At 29.3% G+C, this 17,509-nt stretch overlaps 1 protein-coding gene across 1 annotated transcript in view; it reads right to left on the bottom strand.

Annotated features, from left to right (window-relative positions):
• LOC108688416 overlaps positions 1–10,176 on the bottom strand; it is a 27,023-nt gene extending 16,847 nt beyond the window's left edge. Inside the window, exon 1 of the mRNA XM_018194661.1 lies at positions 9,978–10,176. The gene's annotated coding sequence lies outside the window, so the exon portion shown is untranslated. The remainder of the gene's footprint in view (positions 1–9,977) is intronic.
• Positions 10,177–17,509: the final 7,333 nt, after the last annotated feature.

Here is a 17,509-nt window from a genome sequence, read left to right as displayed (position 1 = left end):
TATATATATATATATATAAAAATCATAGACGATCGCAAGATCCCAAATCGTAAGAAATTGACCAATTCTAATCATATTCTCTCTACATTTGACTTTGCTTGGTTGATTTCCTACGACTTAAAACTCCACAATCATCTATGAATTCTATGTAAACGAGCCTAAAGTCTATCCAAAAGATAGGTTAGATTTTATATAATTTGCTTCTGTATTAATAATTGGTTGGTATAGCAGACTAGCAGCAAACACAACAAAATTTGTTGTCATATATTTACCGATCATCGGTTAAAGGTACTGGTGGCTTGCTAAATTAACAAAATCCTTTCTCTCAGTGCAGTAGCAAAAATATGTGCCACTTTAGCTAGCATGTTTTATTAAAAATTTTGATCTATGTGTATTATGTATATTAGATTGATTGATAGATTATTAGATTGATTTTCATAGAAAGTTATCTTTGCTGTATTAATAAATTTATCGTATTAATAAATAATTCTATTTTACAACAAATATAATCATCTATAATCGCTCATATTATTCAACTTTGTTAATTTAACATAGAAAAATGGCTGTCCGTATATTACGGCTGTAGACTTGCTAAATCAGTGAAGTTCTTAATTGTTTTAATAAATCTTCTTTTTCCATATTTTCTTCATCTCATTCCGATTTATAGGTGTTATTATAATAAGTCCAGAAGTTCTGAATGGAAATCTAATGGAAATTTTTTCCAACGAATGCAAATGAGCGATGTTTTATAGCCCATCAGAATTGAATGGAAGAATTCCGGAATTACGTACTGACTACTCCTTCACGTGATGTATATTAATGATAAATTTAACTCGCATGGAAATGAATTTTAATGTAATTAAGGCATTATATAATCAATTACGAATGAATAATACACTGCAAAATTTTATACAATATACTCGTGATATAACTTCGGGAGGATCTCCGTCTATATCACGAATATATTATGAGAAACCATTAAATTTGCATACAACATTGCACATTATGTTAATAAAAATTCAAAAGCTATCAATATTACAAGCGCAGAATTATATTTTTTTATTTTAAAGAAACTAAACTAAGAGATATTGGCGATGAAAGTATGATGGACTTTTGATGAATAAGACTCCAGAAGCAAAAGTCACGGCTTTGTTCTCAGCAACCAATCGATATGGTACATTAATCGAGAGAAAAGTTGTTCCAGAATCGACTCATTAGTCCAGTTATTCTTATTCGGAGATTGGCAAAACACGTGTATTGCCTAAGGACTGCCTTATGCGAAAAAAAGTCTTGCTTCGTCAAAGATATACCTTGAAATTTAAAATAACACCTTTAGAAATTTAATACTGGAAGAGATAGTTATTAGTTACTTATTTTGAGTGTTCTTTACTGTTATTCATTACTTTTAATACTCAAAGTAATTAATTATTATCTTTCAGTATTAAATTAGATTTTTGTAAGGATGGACATATTTTTATTTATCGCAAAGAGAAATATCACGAAATCGCCATTTTGCTCCTAATTGTCTTTTATTTTTTTTAAACTATTAATTATTCATTATTCGTCTTTTTGTAATTTTTCTATTTCTGAATCGCTGGGACATTTAATTTAATATTGATATTATCTTTTTAACATTTTTACATAAAAAGTGCATATAAGAATTTAGCTGAAATATCGGTCTTAAATTATTTAAGGAATTCATAGATAAAAACTTTCGATTTCTTCTACGATTTAAATACATTCCGCTTATATGCACTTGCTTGTATGCACAAACTTAATTAAAAGTTTTGAATTATCTGTTCTTATCTATTATAAATACTAACTGCTCTTTGTTAATTATTCATGAATGTTAATTATTACCCTCAGATATCATAACATCTTGCGTGTATACATAAACATTAAATGTTTTACACTTGCAATACGAAGACTAATTCATGATCGGGAATGTACTGATTAAGGCTATATGTCTCGTGGCATAATCACAAGTAAGTACGAATATCACTGATCACTGACATGATTTATATAATCATAAATCTATTATTACGCATAATGGAACAGTGATAGCATTAGATTTTATATTTCTTTTTTCTGGAGAACTTATACAACTGATTCTACTTTTTATAAATTGATTATCGATTTCCTCAATTACTCTTTATTTTTTATCTTGATCGATTTAGAAGATTCAATTAAAGAAATCGTGAGTTTCTCCCCAAAGATAAATTTAATTTAATTTAATTTAATTTTGTTATAAATTGTACATTTATCTGAAAATCGCTTCGTTTTGCAACATCATCACTTTTACTTTATTATATTTTTTTTATCATGTGATAATTATTTACAACTAATTTACAGCAAAGAGCTTCGTATAACAAGAAAAATTAAATAAAGACACTGTTTTCTTTTCTTTATTTTTTTTTAGATAATCGTCAAGAAGACAATGTATTTGATGTGTTTAGCTAACACTTGCGGTTTGTGGTGATCTGTGAAGGTATATCACATTGTACCTTCAAATGATTATTACATTTGCGGTTGAAAGCAGATGTTCTCTAGCCATTTACCTTGCCACTTTCGCAAAGACATCGATATCTTAACGGACCGTACCTATAATTCAAACGTACTGCAGCAATTTGTTTCGTATTTACTAGTTATGTTGTAACAAACTGCGACGTAATAATTCGTCCGATATATACTATTTGTGCGACAGTCGTTAAAGTAATCATAATGATCGTTCAGTTAGTTGGAGAAACGTTTGTGTCCTAAACACATACAATATTTATGATATAAAATTTTTCACTTACAAAATATAATTGCAAAAGACAAAAATTTTTCACTTTCCTTTTACAAATCAAGGAAGATATTGAATATTGAATCTCTTGAATAAAAAAGAATATATATATTAAAATAAGTAGAAATAGAATGTAAATTAACAGTAAGAAAAGTTTGAATTGTTAATAATTAAAGAAAATGTGTAGAAAATATAAAAATATATTTTTAAAAATCCGTTTGTTAGTTTCTTTCTCTTTTATATGAACATTTTAAACATGCAATAGACATCGGCACATGAAATGTGGTGAAAATAAAAACTGATTCTCGGGTTTAATTTTTCGGCGAAGCATTATACTTGGGAAAGAATAAAAATATCACTGAAAATGTCATTGAAAAAAGTCTAAAAATATAAATACTAATTAAATTTTGTTTAGCGTATTGGTGCAATATTAATTATAAGAAAATATTACTAACAATAATAGTATTAATAGTAACTAACTGTTCGATAAATATTAGAAAAGTAATATTTTAAAAAGTAAAATTAGCGTTTAGCAAATTTTAGTTCTATTAATTAAGCATTTGATTGAAATTATCTCTCTGAAATTATCTCTTAAAATTTTAGTAATTATTATCTTGATTATTATTACTTTTTTTCAGTGATGGACTCACAGTTGATTTTTATTTTAAGACTGAAGTAATGTCAATACTAATATGCTCTGTAATCAGCTTAAATTTTAAGATTAATTGTACTTAAGACAGTTTTAAATATAAGATCTGATTAAATATAAGACGAATATCAGAGTGTCAAATTTCCATTTCAATTCAAGGACCCTCAAGAAACCCGTGTGCTAATTTGCCGAAATATCCATCGCGCAGTCTCAGCTACAACAATCTCTTCTACTTGGGCAAGTAATCGCAGACAACTCAAAACTGTCGACCGTGCACCTGTTTGACCTGGCGTCAAGCTTTCCCGGTATTCGCCGCCGTCGTCATTCACGCGAACAGAAACGAGAATGAGAATGAGTATGAGAATGAGAACTGTAGATATAGGATAACGACATCATGGAGGTGCGAGAGTGTACGTAAACGAACATATACGAGCGTGTGTGCGCGCGGACCACATCGTCGTCGTCGTGACCGTTAGCTGGCCGGCTTTACGTCCCAGCCGGACTCTCTTCCAGAAGTCTTATACAGTTTGTCCGAGGTGGACTTTTGTTAACGGCAAACGCCGTCGTGTCCGTCGACGTATCCCGCATACTGCGGGCCGCGTCTGGATTCTGGGAAATCCAACCGCAAAAACGAGACGAGCGCGAATCAAGTCCGCAATAGGAAAGAATTGCAGGGCTTTGAACGCACCACATCAGGTCAAGTCAATAATTACGGTGACTTATTCCTAAATCTAATTAAATAAATAAAATCCTATACTCGGCCAAAGAATCTCAGTGCGTAAATATTTTTCTATGAATTTATGTATGTCTGATTGTGCAATTACTCGTAATTACTCCTTTTGTTGAAATGCAATCATGAGAATCAGATATATGTATAAATTCACACAGAAATATAAGCATTAATTTAAGCACTAAGATTTACTTTGATCGAAGATATTACAGGAATTCTCTTATTTAATCAGATTTATTTTCACATCGTCTCCAAATTCTTATCATATTGTTTATTCCTAAATATTTCCAAATTTATAACTATTAGAAGTCTATCCATTAATTTTTGAAATTTTCTTGCGCAATATACTTGAGATAACTCCCACATAAAACACAAGTTATCTTAACATGAAATTTACATTAAAAATAGTTGCAAATTTGATTATTAAAAATTACTTTTCAATTAATCACGTATCATTTTGACGTGTCATTTTAATATTATTGGGATTATTGTTCTGTTTGAACCAATATAATTGTTTTTACATAAAATAAATTTGTCGGTAGTTTCTACAAAAATTCGTTCATTAATACATTAAACATTGGAATCCTAATTAAAAAGAAATTTTCTGTAATATTAAAATAAAAGAACAAAATTGAATTTAAAAAAAAAATTTTTTTAAAGAGTTTTAAAAAATAAATCTAAAAAATTAATAAATCTAAAAAAAATTAATAAATTTAAAAAATAATTATCTAAAATAAAAAAATTTCTTTTACAATAAAAGATGTATCGTATATCCTCTTCGTATCGATTATCCTCTTGTATCGAGTATCGACCGATGAGATTCGGTCAATGAATATGATGGGATTCATTTTGTTTCCCATCATTAATAATTCTCATCGCCGAGAGAGAGAGAGAGAGAGAGAGAGAGAGAGAGAGAGAGAGAGAACTCACTCGATACTCAAATAAGAAATGGGCTCGTGACTCATATCGAGAATCTAAAAAGCAAAGATAGCAATCTCGAGTTTCGGCCTTTAATTATGCGTCTCAGTTGGATGAGCTTCGCTTCTTTGTAATGACATCACGCAAAATTACTTCCATTAAAATCATGCTCGTATCTGTATTTGACACAATTCTTTATTTTACTTATTTTTTACTCTCATTGAATTATTACCATTAGCCTTATAATGTACTGTATTTTACTTTCGTACATGAAAAGAATGATTCTGCCAACATATTTAAAAATTTAACTAAATACATACAGATTTAAAAATAATTTTATTAAACTATCAAAATAATTATGTAAAAATTTCAAGTACGGTGAGCAATGCAGCAAAAACATTGACATCGTAGCTAGTTTGAGAGTCGTATATATAATTATTTTATTTTGATCTTACATTATTATTTTGATGATTCAATAAAATTTCAAATCTTGTATTTAATTAATTTCTAAATATTTCAACAAAATCGTTTCTTTTATGTATCAATTTTATATAAATATATATATATTCAATATGTATATGCAAGTATAGTACAGTTTAAAGAACAGAGTACCGTTCTTTAGCATGTGCCATATGTGGAACGCTATGCGCATTGGTATCAAAACTCTTAACTTTCTATATTTACACTCTCATATACTTTGATAATCTACACTTGTGCTTTTAAATTATTTTAAAGTCGGCAGTACAATTCAGCAGGTTTTACAAATTTATTTTATCATTATCTTTATTTAATCATCTTTCTCTATTATTTAAATATCAAACAGTAGGTACAAATATTTAATACGAAATTAATTGAAGAACTTAGAACAAAATGAATAACGTTATCAATTTTTTAAGAACGTTTCGATTAAAAAATGTTTCGGCAAAAAATTGAAAGTTATACGTTATTTAAAAAAGTCTTCGCTTAGAAGACTTATCTAGGTTTATGAGATTTCGACGATAATTTCATTTTCGTGTTATCGATGACAATATGATAATAATGACTTTACATAACAACATTAATCTCCTTCCTTCTGTTTTGCTTCGCACAATGAACTCCCATTGACATATCAACCTTAACTCGTTACCCACATAAAATGTCGAAATCCTATGATAACACGAAGTGTACAATCATGTACGCTTTCCACGCATCTCTCTTTGCAAGATCGTTGCAATTATCTCAGTTATCTTAAAAGCAAAGTTTATTTCACAAGGAAACGTGATGATTTCGTAAGGAAAAGATCGAATTCCATTAAAAATCCTGCAGAATTTGATGATAAAAAAATATTTCTTATCAATAAACAGAATATAAAACATATTATAACATACACAATGACAAAATATTCAATTTTAATAAATTAATATTTGTTTAAATAAATATTTATTTATTATAATTAAATGTTTACTAGTACTATTCAAAAAAATATATATTAACATTTAGTAATTTTTTTTCAGTGCATATATTAACATGTTAAAAATGAAGAGAATCTTCTCTATCGTTTAGAAAATCACGGAGAAGCACTATAAGTGAAAGGAGAATTCAAAGATAATGTGGATCATTAGGAGAGTACTCAAAAAGAATTTACTTCGCGTAAATAACGTCTTTGATATCGGGAGTATGTAACAAAATATATTAATAATATAAAAATATTTAAAAAATGCAAACGCATATCTGCGCGATCGTTTATGTAATCGTACTTTACTTCATACCGTAGTTAAGAAATGTTAAAATGTCAGGAAACTTTCTCGGTTCGAAATGAAGCATATTTCAAAATAATCATTTATGAACCTCAAATCCTCCCGGTGAGAGGTAATATACGTAAAGTACTTTTTTTTATAGTTGATGTGAAAAACGTAAATAACAGACATAAATAACAGACATAAACATTTCATCAATTTCACGTATTTCAAATAACATTTCATTCAAGGAATTGAACTACTCGAACAATTAGCTCATAAAAAAATAAATTCAATTAATGATCGAGATCAATTAATTATCAATTAATTATCAATTTATTATCAATTAATTTGAAACTCATACGTGATGAAAATAATTTCTCGTAGTTATTTAATTACAATATTTAATTATTATGTAAAAAAATTTCATTAACTCTACGATATAATTTATTATTAATATTTTAGTAAATTACTGGTAATTAAAGTAAAAAACTGGTAATTAAAATAGGTTATTTGGCAATTTTTGAAAATGGCTTTTTCATTCATTTTTCATCCCTTAAATATAGAATTTTGTTTTTATTATAGAATTATAAATGTAGAAACGTATTTTACAAAATCTTCTTAATATCTTCTTAAATATTATTTCTTTTTATTAAAATTATTTTTATCAAATATAAAGTTTGATCTTAAATAAATCTGCATTACTAATATTATCCATATTTATTTAAGCGCCTCCTAATTTATTATAATACATCTGAAAGTATTCTGTCTTCACTTGTAAAAGATTGATAAGCATCGTTCTATTCGAGTGATTCTTCTCACCATTCAAGATTATGAGGAACTTGCGGAACAGGACGAAAGCAATCAAAATAGGGACACGTAACTATAAACATGATGAGTAGTTTTGAAGATGCTTGCAAAACGCGGTCAAATCGTGATGATCGTTCAACTATGCGCCGATATGATTCGATCCGATTTTGCTTGTTTCGATCAACTAATTTCCACAAATTCGGCGAATTGCTTGCCACTCATAAATTGAACGTAATTTTGTAAAAATGTATCTAGATATTTTTATAAAAAAAAGATAACAAAATTCGACAAAGATCTGTCATCAAGATTTACTCTTAAAATTTAAGTCAGAAATTTTTAAATGCCATGAGAAAAATTTTGTATTAAATAATTTATATTGTAATTTATATTATTATATTTATGTGTGTAACAAATCCATCGAATTTTATATGTAAACTTATAAGTTTTTTTGCGAGATTGTAAGCATCATGAAAATTGTTCTCAGATGCAAAATCGAGCGGATCCGTTAACTACAACTCTCAGGATACGGCACTTTACACCTATAAACTTTCCCAAACGACCCTTTATTTATCTCGCTGATAAATCGTGCGATGGAAACGTCGTATGTAGGATAACGCGAGAATATATTTATATATTTATCTCATATCTTAACAAATTATTATTTGTTTATCTCTAACACGGATGTTAAATCATAAATTAACAGTGGTGAAATCGAGAAATTAAGAAAGTGTCGCAAGCAATTAAGAAGAAAATGCAGAGCAAAGAGAGAGAATCGTTAAATAATTTACATCCTAAAAACTACATTTAAAAATTTTCGTTAATTATATTGAATAATAACTGACAAACTTGTCTAATTCACATTCTTTATAGGAATATCGTTTCTAATTACACACTTTCTTTATTAACTTCATCATGTTGATATAAAAATATGTTGATATAAAAATAATAATATTGTGTTCACCTTTCTAGCCATTATTAACGTAATTATATGACACATCAGAGACGTTTTCACTATCTGAAAATTAATAAGGAATGGTATATAACTTTCGATCTTGAGAATATAGCACTACACTTTTAGAATCTTTCAGTTTGAAATTTAAATATATAAGTAATATTGGATATTAAAAAATTGCAACATTTTGTTTGAAACATATTGCTTGAAATTTTGCTGACGAAAACATTGACATGCAGTTCTTTGGAAAATTTATTATTAAGACTAACATCAAGTGTAGAAGTCTACATTAAATGTGCTTAGAATTATATATAATTAGCTAATTATGCGTTTGATTTTCTTATAGTGCAAAGGAACTAAATTTAATAAAGAATTAAATCGATTTTAATTCTTTTCAAAATATTTTCAAAATTAGAATGAAACATCTAATCTCTCTTATTTCTATAAATTACAAATTGAATAACATACGTTAGAGTTAAAATAACTTTCAATCGCATTAAGTAACAAAAGCTTGTAAATTGCTGGCATAACACCTATTTTTTTTTCGACGTATTCTCGCGTCCAAAATGGAGAATGTTCTAACAAAGACAGGAATTTCCCGAGCTCGCGTTAATGATTATGTCATATCTTCGGCGAGTTAGCACTGTTAATTCGAATCAAAGACTCAGATTTTCCCATTTCTTTGATATATCACAGATTGTAAGATCTTAATTCCGCAAATGTGTACACACGAATGTGTGCATTGATAAAATCAGGACTTAAAACCGGTATAATAGTGGAGAGTTCAATGTTCGATGTCGCACAGAAAGGTGCACTTTATGTCTTACATTTCCATCAATACATTTAAAGATTGGGATACATATAATGCTTATCATTAATTTATGAATATTTATAGAAAATTTTTTAAATCAACACGAAAAGATAATATAAAAATTCAATGCAAAAATTTCTTTCGGTCACAAATAAAATGTTGAAAACATAAGAGAAGTAAATAGAATTAAAGAATGATTTTACTGAAGTACCTAAAAATTTAGTTAGATACAAATCTAAAATAATTTTGTTGAATCATCAGAATAATTATATAGGACACTCAAACTGGTTGCTAGAATGTTAAACTTAACTTTTTATAATATTGTCGTTAACGTTTCAGTGTTCTATATAATTATTTTGATAGTTCAACAAATTTATTATATTCATATTTGTATCTTAGTTTTGCTGAAGTATCTAAATTTTTGATACTTCAGCAAAACTATTTTTTCATACTTTGTAAATTATGAACTTTAATTCCATTCTCGTATTGAAATTCTCAAATAAAAATTCTTTATTTATTATAATAGACAAAAAATATCCAATCGTTTCTTTGCTGAAGTCGAAATGTGAACTCTTATAGTCCTTGAATAAATAAATGTCGTACTTACTAAAGAAGCAGCGGTCCTCAAAGATGCGATGAGGTTTTAAAATTGACAATCTTCCTCTTTCTGCTTTGTTGCCTCTTCCGCTGGCTCAGGACTTACTTAGGGATGAGATGCGAGAAGAGCCCTCGAGTGCCAGACGATAATGACGACGACAACGACAAGAGAAAGAATCTCTGGCAGTGATGCTAGCCGACGAATTGCAAATACGAGGAAGGAATGACTGACGGTTTCGCGATGAGCCGGTATATAGTCGGCCCACATTCCCTAGTGGTACGAGTAACCTAAATTCCTCCCACCAGAACGAGACATCATCCTCATCAGGTAGACGTTGAGGTCCTCCGCAGGTGGGATATACAGCCCCACCTGTGCGTGCCCTGTCGTCGACATGCACGGTGTATACGGTTAGACTCGTATACACCGATTCGTAAGGCGATGATATTATCCCTCTTCATCATGCCCCCGCTTCAAGTCGAGACCGACCGACCAACTGATATCGTCGTTTCGAAAACTTTTCTTCTTCGTCCCGGCAATACGATCCTCGAGAACGTAATCCTGTAGCTAGGAAAGAAAAATGTTGAATGACGATCGCTTTGGTTTGTGTTGTAAATGTCAGTTATGCAATTACAGTACGTTTTATCGATACCGTCGTTGTTGGCCAAATATTTATTAGACAGTAATTGATGTTCTTTTTCTTCTGCTCCCCGGATGGTTTTTCGATTGACAGCTATAGATCGCAGTAATATTATATTAATATTTTTTCATCAAAAGGCCCAATGAATAAAATTACTTCGTTGGAGAGAAGAGAAGCATCGCTTCTTATTATTATTATTATAAGAATAATATATCTTCCGTTAGTAATTGTCGTTAAAAAATATGCTGAATGAATTAGCATGATATACGTTTGAACAAAATCAGTAGTCTTGTCTATTAGAATAGGTTTGGACATCCGGTAAAATTTGACTGAGTATCTGTTATGCAATCATCTGAAATTGAGACCGGAAAGTTGAAGGAAACGTGACATGAAGCGCAAAGAAGCGCAGCGGATTTACATTCCGGACAGTTGGGAAAGAACGAGTTTCCTAGAGCAACTTAATTGAATGAAAGATCTTTTAAGAACATCCCGAAGGAACTCTGATTCTTTCCTCTCTCTCTCTCTCTCTCTCTCTCTCTCTCTCTCTCTCTCTCTCTCTCTCCCCCTCTCCCCTCTCTCCCCTCTCCTTTTCTCTTTCCCTTCTCTCTCTTTCTCTCCCTCTCTCTCTCTCCTCTCTACATAGGGACAAATTCTATAACTACTCGCTTAATTCTATCGTCATGTATTTTATAAACTTTTAGTTTTTTTTAACTCTTATATCTCACTATATTAAGGGAATCCTAAAGCGAACTTTGACGAAATCACCAGAGGTCGCTGTTTTTCCTGCGCACTGACATATTTTATGTACTACCACACCAATATTTCACGCATCTATAATACACACGGTCACACATTCGTGTCAATTTTCATATAACAAATTCGTCGTGATAAAGCGTCTAAGTCTAATTTTAAAAACTTGACGTTATGTTCGTGCAAACTACTATAGATTACTATTTTATAAATATCTACAAGTTGCAAAACTTTCATAACAAGCAAATGTTGTCATGAATTGACAGCTTGAGACGCCAAGTTACACTAAAAAAAAAATGGTAAAAATATATCAATTTCAAAATTTTTGATTTTTTCGGCATAAACTTCATCTCACAAACACGTATTAATGCGTATACTTTAATCTGGAAAGGATTTTCGAATCTGTGAAAGAGAAACAAAATATTTGTTATACAAAAATTACATGATTTAGTTGGTAATACAGACAGCTTTAGAATCCCCTTAACGCGGACACGAAGTCTCGACACTTTACGTTTTTGTAAGACATACTGCGCTTACACACACACACATGAACACATACTCATTAACTCTTACATGGTACACATTTTATATGTTTATAGCTTGAATTAATTTAAAATTTTTAGCTTTTCATGTATACCTAATCCATTTTATAGATATATTTATGAATCTCTTTGTACATTGTTGGGCACTTGAGGCGAATATATAAAAAGTATAATATAAACAGATTTCTCTGATATAAATATCGATTTTCTCTGATAAATCTTCGACTTCTATTTTACGCATTCGGTAGTCGCCGCCTTTCGATTTATCACAAGGATTTCTACATGGTTGTCTGAAGGAATGACTGTTATCTCGCTGTCGAGTAATTCGAAAGGCCGTGCCTCGTGACACCAAAACTACTTACACAGCTGGGACTATAAAGCAGTATAGTGACTACGCAAGTATTCAACAGTCAATGATAATTCCCTGAGAATCACTTCAATCGCGTGTTCCATCGATCGATGGACGCTCAAGCGACTACAACATCCTCATGTTTCTTCAAGACCTCTTCGTGATGACGGGGTGGCGTCGGCTTTTAAGTCACACTTATCCCTGACAAAATAAAAATTGGAGTCGAATATAAGGGGAAAGTGACAGAAACATAAACAAAGTTATAAAACTTCTAAGCAGATGAAAATTGAGACTGAATGAAACTCTTTTACATTTCCTCAGCTGTTATTATTTTGACAGTTAGGGCGACTGTTACCAATGCCGATTAACTTAATCGACGATTAACTCAATCAGCAGTGTAGTCAACAGCAAGACCGTATATCGTTCTTAACCTTATCTCTTCGTGATATACTTCTATCTTGCGTTCTTATACTTATCTGTGAAAATCTTCTATCTTCAGCAGATTATAATAATAATCTGCTGAATGAGTTAATCGTTGATTAAGTTAATCGGCGATGGTAACAGTCGCTCTTAGTCATTTTAAATTATTGACGTTATGTGACCTATTAGGGGTGGGCAAAAGTTCATGGCGTTTTTTTAACGCCATCTAATGGGAAAAACGCCACGAACTTTTTCCTACTAATATTTAAGGTATAATAATGATGTCATCTTTTTGACCAATTAATGACCTCATTTATGACGTCTTTACAATATTATACTTAATGATGTCGAATAAATGGCTAATTATCAACGTAATATTATCAGTGATCAATTAATAACGTCATACATTTATTCCATTAATAATACGAAAATAATGATGTATTTTTGATAACGCAGTTATGACATTGTGTGATAAGAAATATAAGAATTTACGTTATTTTTACGATGTTAGATGTCAAGAAACTATAGTCCGAGAGCTAGTATCACTTTTTTCTGTCAAATCTGATTAAAGTTGATTCACTTTGTTTTCTATTATATTTATACTACATTATATTTTATGCTGTATATCCACAAAATGATCTCCTGTTGACGCATCAATGAAACGCTTGCCAGTAGCGTCTCAATTATGTAAAAAAAAATAATATGAATGTTATAGATGATTAAAATTGAAACTTTTCGTACTAATTATGGACATTATAAAATGAAGAAAAATCTCCTGCCATCTTACTTGTAGAATACTCCTGCTACTTATATAAACATGTGAAAAAAATTGAATCTATTGACAGAAATGTTTACGACTAAAAATTTTTTTTCTAGTAATTTATATTGTGAATTTGAAAAAACTTTTGGTGCCAATCATCGACGGGACAGAGCTCTAGCAGCAGCAAGCAAAAATGCTGCGCAAAGAATTGCATGAAAGGAATTAGTGCAATTGTATGTTGATATTTTAAGCTGCAAAAAAATTTTTCTTTTCAGTTTAAGTAATCATAGATTTTGTATGTAAAATAGGATCTCTTTTGAATTAATTAAACATTTTAAGGCTCCTTAGTACTCACTCCAGCCATACTGAATCGTGATGTCATAAGCGAGAAAAGTGGCATAAGTGACATGTTGATTTTTCTTGCGTGCTTTGTAAATAAAGAAAATTTGAATTAAATGAAATGATGAGATCGCTTTAAAACATTTATAAAAATGGACAAAGACTCTTCTTATATCCCTTGATAGTCAGTAAGTAATTATAAAAGGCACATAAAGTGCGTTTACTCAATGTAAGTTTTTATTCAATGCGCATTCGTAGCATACGCATTTTCACTTCAGCCTTTTTTAACTCTTTACTGACTATCAGGAGAGATAAAGATAATCTTTGTCGTTTTATAAGCGAAAAAGCTCTTTGCAACTATTCGATTTTTTTCGCATATTTTCTTCGCAAGTCTCGAGTCTCAAATGCATATGCATTTTTCTGACCTTTTGAAGATTTTCGTGAAGAGAAATTGTTTATAATTTTTTTCCGGTAAAATTCTATTTCTACTGAATTATTCTTACTACTCGAGTTTATAAAGGAAGTAGTAACGCGCATGAAAAATCGTAAACAGTTAAACATCTCGTAAACTGTTGCGTTTTAACATGATTTACTCTGGATTAATGGGAAGCGTATTATTACTACAATTTACTAAAACTTATATGTTATTTAGTCCTCTCAGCAAACGAGAATAGATTAAAATGGATTAAAATGGATTCAGATTTTCAGAAATGGGTTCATGAATATTAAAATGAATCCTTTTCAATCCTGAATGCATTAGGAATTGCATAAAGCAAATGTCTATGCCTTATCTTAAATGCATTTTTATTCATTTATAGGAATTGCATAGAGCATATCTTTTTGCCTTTCAATCTAAAAATAATATTATCATTTTCTGTGCATTGTGAATATTACTCAGAATTGTGAATAGGAAGTAGAGTTTTTTAATTTAGTTAATGTTTAAATTCAAAAATAATATCAGCAAAATTTCTGTGCAACATGAACTGTTCAATATTCTGAATATGAAAATGAAGTTTTTTAATCTAATTGAATAAAAAAAGTTTTTATTTAAAAATGGATCATAAATGCTATTTAAATTATTCAAAATTATAAGTAGGAAATTTTGTTTATGCTTTATTATATCTATTATATATTAAATGATGTTTTTTTTATTATATTTATATAATTTTGTTATTAGTTTAGCTGGTTATAATTGAAGTAGAGAATGAATAACACAATTTACTAATTAAAATGACATGAATGATGTAGTGGATAACATAGAAGATTCATAATCCAGAGGTCCCAGGTTCGAATTCTACTAAGGTATATTTTTTAATACCAATTTGAAGTAATTAATTTTAGGTATAATTATTTTAGGTATAATTATTATAAATGTCTTAGGAATAAAATTTGTAACCCTTAAATATGTTCTTTTTTTTTAAATATTAAACTAGTGTCAGCTCGGATTCAATCCATTTCAATCCATTCAATCTATTTTCATAGATTTAAAATATGCATTTAAAAAAATTTAATCCATTTTAATTCATTCTCGTTTGCTGGGTACATTAATATTATTAATTTTAATTAACAAATTTAATAATACATTACAAAATATTTATAACTTTTTTCAAAATTTATAAGAATTTGGACAACAACAAATTTATAATTACAACAACATTTATAATTACAATATCTATTTTAAAGAAATGCTGGATTTAAATTTTAATCTATATAAAAAAATTAAAAAGATATTAATTTTAAATAACTTATAAGCTTTTCTGCTTTAAAACAAATCTGCTTTAAAAACACAAATTCATTCCTTTAAAAATACAAATTATTTTCTTATATTATTTTTAAACCAGTGAATTGGTATTTTAAAAGCAATGAATCACTGCTAAAATTTCTAATCTAAATAATCATCAATTTTTAATGATATATTTCGGTTAATGATATATTTCGCGGAGCAGCGCAATACTTTTTTTTGTCAAATCTTTATTTTTACGCAAAAACACATTAATTCAGTGTATTTTTATCAAAATTTGAGATAAACGAGATCTTCTTAACATTAATTATCACCTGCAGTACTCTAGAAAAAATACAGATAGTTCTATAAAATTGTAAAATCCGTTTTTCAACTCCGGCTGTGGTCCAAAATTCACTGTCAACGCTGAAAATCTATTAATGTTTCGTGTACTGTACATTTTCAGCATTTTTAATAGTAAATTTTAGAACACATCATAAGCCCCGGGAAAAAATGTTTTATACATAATTATATAAAATTTTATTTACATTAAAAAATTATATATAAATATATGTAATTATATGTGTAAAACATATACATGTAAAAATTATATATGTATTTTCAAGAGACACTAGTAAGATTAAGGTAAGTAACAACATAATATAATTTTATTATTTATTAGTACATTTATTTATACACATGATTGGCGAAATAATTAGAAAGAAAGTTGTGGAAGAAGATACATGTTATAGATTTTAATTATAAAAGAAACACTTGAACGGCTGTGAATTGGAAAGATTACAAAAGCCATTAGGTCTTAAACTTATGCGCTCTAGTGTTACGTGTCTGAACTGTCTTAATTTCATTACTTGATTCGTTGCTTGATTTAATCGATATTTTGTAATTTTAATGCGACTAATATGCATAATTTCTGCCATTATTCCGGCTACATGGGACGGATAGAAAAAATTTTTACGGAATGGAATGACATATTCAGCTAAGTTGATTGAATCTAAAAATTGAAACAAATATTCAGAAATTTTTTTTGTAAATCTGCAATAGATAGATGAAAAATTAATTATTTCTAATGTTAAAATTATTGCGAAAAGCAAGAAATGTGCCAAGTATTCCGGTATTTAAGAGTATGCAAGAATTTTATTTCTTATAACTTTCTATTGCAATAACGGAAATATACAAAAAAACGAAAATTCTGGATACAATTAATGTTTACACAAAGAATCGTCTTCAAGGCGCAAGTGACAATTTAATTGTTAGAATGCAAACGATTGATCGTGAGAAATTCTTCAATTATTTCAGAATGACATCGGAATTATTTGAAGAACTATTGGCATTAGTTGAATTACGTATATGTAAAACAAGAGTATATCGTATTAAAAAATAAAAATTATTATTAATTTTTTTCTTCAAAGTTGTCAAATTCTCAACCATCGACAATAGCTGGATTGACATAACCTGCAATTGACATGACATTCCGTTGATTCCGTATCGTCTCTATACCGTTCCGGCCATGATTCCGATACAGTAGAGAAACTTCTTAAGCTTAAACATAATAAACACAGACAACAGGGAATAACGAGCTATTCAATTAGAGCTCTGATGTATAAGTTCGATATCCCAGACCTCTGATTGGACAACTTGCTTGTGCCTATTCTCTATGCCTATTGTGCTTAAGGACCACTTTCACAAACTCCGATTAAACTTAGGCTGCAATCCGTTTCAGATAAAGTGCGCATGATCTATCATTTATCCTTGTTTAACATTTGATGAATAATAAAGATAAATAAAGCGCATCACGCGTGAAACGGAACGCAGCCTTAAGGTCTAATAACTTTACAGAATTCCAACTGAAGTTAATGCGAGAAAAAATGCAAAGAGAGAAGTTATAAATATAGATTTGTAATACTAATGTACAAGTTTTCTCTCTGGTAGCTATTTGTTAAGAACCTATATAATATTTTTGTGTTCAAATATAGTATATAAAATTACAATTAATTAATAAAATA

This window comes from Atta colombica, unplaced genomic scaffold, assembly GCF_001594045.1.
Source record: "Atta colombica isolate Treedump-2 unplaced genomic scaffold, Acol1.0 scaffold233, whole genome shotgun sequence".
NCBI lineage: Eukaryota > Metazoa > Arthropoda > Insecta > Hymenoptera > Formicidae > Atta > Atta colombica.
The sequence above is the reverse complement of the archived record's forward strand: the minus strand, read 5'-3'. Positions and strand labels throughout refer to the sequence as shown.